The 4,959-nt window shown below is 31.7% G+C and overlaps 1 pseudogene; it reads left to right on the forward strand.

Annotated features, from left to right (window-relative positions):
• The first annotated feature begins 2 nt into the window (after positions 1-2).
• LOC108685033 lies at positions 3-4,342 on the forward strand (annotated as a pseudogene).
• Positions 4,343-4,959: the final 617 nt, after the last annotated feature.

The raw sequence follows: 4,959 nt of genomic DNA on the forward strand, positions 1-4,959 counted from the left end.
TAATTCCTACTTTTTTTTTAATTATTTATTGAGGAAGGAACCCAGAGCGATTAAATGCTGGATATTATATAATAATATATATATTATTAATTTCATTTCCATTATTAGTTTATATTTTTAATATACAAGATGTTTCATAAGATGGGTACGAACCACATTGGGAGTGGAGAATGGATCAAAGGGAACAAAAAATTCTTATATTATTTTGAGATACTCGCTATAGTTTTCGAATTAGAAAAGGAAATGTCAATATGCGATTAAGCCGCGTCGCGCGAATTCGTAGGACGGCCCATTCGAGCGACGTCGGCGACGGCGCGCAGGGAGAGGGAAGTAGCGCTTCGTTGCCTAGCACAGCCTGGCATGGTTCTATGTGTTTCACCGCATCGCGCCTATATTATCCAAAAATGTTATTTTAGCTGAAGCTAAAAGCTTTTCCTTATACATTTCTTATCATTATAAATCGCGTTATTTAGCACGATTAAATACGTTTTAATAGATATTACAATTATAGATATGTTAAGCGATGTAATTAATTAGAGCATTACGCAAAGCATATGCTGATCGTCGCGATATCTTTCCGCTTGCTTTATTATACGATGTTTCTATTTAATTATGCTTCGAGATACATTTCGTCGTTTTATGCTATATTTAATCGGAGTTTTATTTTTTGACATGTTAATGCATGTACACTGAAATTATAGTATAAGCTCGCGTAGATAGTCGCTATATTGTAAATCCAGATGTATTATTTCATGTACAATAACGCATTTGACGCATTTTTGACTGAGATTTTTTTTCACATGTTTCTTACCGTTTAACAAGTTTAATTGTACATCATTAGAAATGTTCTTAAATTTTATTAATCTTTAATGTTAAGTTGGTGATGAACGAGAAAAAAACATTTAACAATCTCGAAGATGTTCCTCTTTATAAAAAATTCTCGAATGTCTAATGTTTTCAATTGTTAAATGTTTTTTGTTCGTTTGTCACCAATTGCATACTTGTGTTGACCTGTGTTCATTGACAACGCTTATAAAAATGTCATAATACGATAGAATATACAGATATGATTATCTGTTACGGGATGGCCGATGAAAATGCTCAATTCGCGGCGCGTATTTATGCGGAACGATTTCCTAATCGCGAATGGCATCCTTCGTCAAAGGCCATTAAAAGATGTATCTTACAGGCGAAGGAAACAAGAAGTCTCCTGCGGGATATGCGAAACTACGGTCCATCGGTACGTCACAATATCAGTCGCGAAGAAGAAGTCCTTCAGATGTTCGATGAAAATCTTGGGACTAGTGTGCGTCGTGCAGCTCGTGCACTCTGTTTACCGCGATGTATAGTGCATCGCATTTTACGGTGAAATAATTTACAGCCGTATCATTATCAATGTGTGCAACAGTTGCTGTAGCGAGATGAAGCACCGCGCGTTCATTTTTGTAAAGGTATTTACTTATTCTTTTTACTCTTGATAATCACAATGCTTTTTTGCAGAGATTAAACATCAATAAAATATATGCAGAGCTTCTTGCATAATATCGGTGAAATGCTTCATTTCCCGATTATATTTTATGATCGAATGAGGCCACCTTTACGCCAAATGGTGTGTTTAATTTGAGAAATTGACCTGGCAATTCGAAAATCCACATGCCATTCGCGAGTGCGCCTTTCAATATCGTTGGGGTATCAATCAACGTATGGGCAGGAGTGTTAAAGGACCGAGTGATAAATATTCTTGTAAACTATAAAGAAAATATCTTTTCTTTCATAGTTTTTTCGAATGTATTTATAATTGGCAATTTTTAGATCGGTCCTCATTTTTTGCCGTCACTGAACGCAAAGGCGTACGGAGAGTTTCTAGAAAATGATTTACCAGTGCTTCTCGAAAACGTTCCTCTCTATAATCGCCAAATGCTGATTTATCAGCATGATGGAGCTCCCGCACATTTTTCCCGTCGAACAAGACAAATATTAGACGCATTTTCCAGAGAGGTGGATGAGTCGTGGTGGTTCGATTACCTAGCCGGCAAGGTCGCCAGATTTAAACGTGCTTGATTACTTTGTTTGAGATCATATAAAAGATTTAATCGAGCATAGGCGTGATAGCTTTGAACATGAAGTACGCGATGAAATCATGGCGGCCTTTAATAACATTACGCCGGACATGGTGCAACGCGGCAAACAGTTCGAAGAGCCTTGTAAACTCTGTTTACAAGCACGAGGAAAGCATTTCAAACAATTGTTGATTAAACAATGAGAGTGAATTAGGCCTACTGGGGAAACCACTTAAAAAAAAACGCACCAAGCTATCTACCTCAAGGTGGTATGGAAACGATAGCATTTTCTTAATATTTAAAATGTTTATATTTTCGGAAGAATATGAGTAGCATCTGCATTGCACATCTCATCACATTCTGTAATTTGATTTTTTTATTACATCTAGAGAAAAATTTCTTCAAAGAAATGTTTCTTTGCTATACGATTAAAGAAAATCGCGTTATTTAGCACGATTAAATACTTTTATTATAAAAAATTATTTATTATCTATTATAAAAAAGTTTTTTTTTATTATAGTTCTAAAGTACTTTTGAAGCCATTCTATTTTCATACTTAAAAATTTTTTTCTATCTCTCATAGTTCCAGCGATTTTTTTGCTTCGAAAGAGAAACATCGATTTTTCCAATTATATTCGCTACAAAAAAGAAAAATAAATTTTTTTCCAAGGAGTGTTTCACCCTTTAAAAGTGCGTATAGACACATAAAAAAATACGTGTCGCTTATTTTTGTCTGGAGAATAACATACTGCTCATTAAAATCGGAGAGCAGCAGTTAGGTCCCTTTCCTTGTAAGTTATAGATTTTTTTTAATGTAATGAACATGGGCACTAAATTTGATGGATAGTTTAATGAAAATAAACTAAAACACTCAATTTTCAATTAGTGTTTTTCAATACATTTCATTACTACAAACTTAAACATCTCATTAACGTATACAAAAATAATCTTTTTAGTGACAGAAAATTTAAATGTTATTCATCAGTGAACATTAAAGATTAATAAAATTTAAGAACGTTTCTAATGATTAAACTTGTTAAACGGTAAGAAACATGTAAAAAAAATCTCCGTCAAATGCGTCATTGTACATGGAATAATATATCTGGATTTACAATGTAGCGACTATCTACGAGCTTATATTATTAATTTCAGTGTACATGCATTAACATTTCAAAAAATAAAACTCCGACTAAATATAGCATAAAACGACGCGACAAAATGTATCTCGAAGCGTAATTAAATAGAAACGTCGTACAATAAAGCAAGCGGAAAGATATCGCGACGATCAGCTTTGCGTAATGCTCTAATTAATTACATCGCTTAATATATCTATAATTGTGTTAAAACGTATTTAATCGTGCTAAATAACGCGATTTATAATGATAAAAAATGTAAAAATTAGGAAAACTTCAGCTAAAATAACATTTTTGGATAATGTAGGCGCGATGCGGCGAAACACATAGAACCATGCCAGGCTGTGCTAGGCAACGAAGCGCTACTTCCCTCTCCCTGCGCGCCATCGCCGACGTCGCTCGAATGGGCCGTCTTACGAATTCGCGCAGCGCGGCTTAATCGCAATTGGCTTAGACATTTCCTTTTCTAATTCGAAAACTATAGCGAGTATCTCAAAATAGTATAAGAATTTTTTGTTCCCTTTGATCCATTCTCCCAATGTGGCTCTCCATCTTATGAGACACCCTGTATATATATATAAGACATGACTGTGAAGTTTAGATTAATAGTGAGAATTATAGATAGGTATAATTTTATTTTTTGAGGATTTTTGATAATTTATATAACTTTATTTATTAAAATACCTATTTATTTATGTTTGATTGCCCAAGGCTCATGTAGAGGCTCCGGTATATGGGTCAATAGTTTTAGCCGGTGTATTATTAAAAATAGGAAGGTATGGGTAAATTCGATTAATAGAGATATATTATAAAGTTGGGATTAAATACGGATATATTATTTTTAAAGTTATTATATGTATAAGAATTATTGGGAGAATTATTGTAGGAATTCTGTGTTTAGTTCAGGTTGATATAAAAAGAATAGCTTATTCGTCAGTAGTTCATATAAATTTAATGTTATGTAGATTGAAACTTTTTATAAAGTAGGGATATGAGGAAGGTATGTAATGATAATTTCTCATGAGTTATTCTTCAGGAATGTTTTATATAGTAAATTTATATTATGAGTGATCGGGGAGGCGGTTGTTGTTTCTAAATAAAGGTATGGGAAGAAATTTACCTATATGTTATATGGTGATTTTTATTTAGTATTATAAATTTTTCTTTTCCTTTATCATTAAATTTTATTGGGGAAATGTTAATAAAAATTAATGTTAATAAGAATTGTTAATTGGGATATAAGGATAATATTTAATATTGGTTTGTTTTTTTAGAAGTGCCTATTCACTATTTATTTTCATATGTATAGAAGTGCCTATTCACTATTTATTTTCATATGTTTATTATGGGAAAAATATTTATTATGAAAATTTATTATGAAAATAAAATTTATTATGAAATATTTATTATGAAAATAAAGTTTATGGTTCAAGTTTTAAAGAGTATATGATTTTAGTTATACATTTTTTTCCTTTATTAATATATTTATTAAATTTAATTATATAATTTGGGGGGGGGGATGAGTAAAAGGAGATAAGGAAGTAAACGTTAGGTGAAAATAGAAGATAGGGAAAATTGTTAGATTAAATTAGTAGGAAGGTTTAGAGTTAAGAAATTAAAAATATTAAGAAGATGTATTAATTATAATAAGTAGGAGAGCTTAATTAATTTAAGTAGTTTAAAAAAAATATTAATTTGTGGGATAAAAGATATTTTAAAAATTAGAAGAAAGAGTCTTAAATTATTTTAAATATATTATTTTTTAT

Source organism: Atta colombica, unplaced genomic scaffold, assembly GCF_001594045.1.
Source record: "Atta colombica isolate Treedump-2 unplaced genomic scaffold, Acol1.0 scaffold145, whole genome shotgun sequence".
Classification (NCBI taxonomy): Eukaryota; Metazoa; Arthropoda; class Insecta; order Hymenoptera; family Formicidae; genus Atta; species Atta colombica.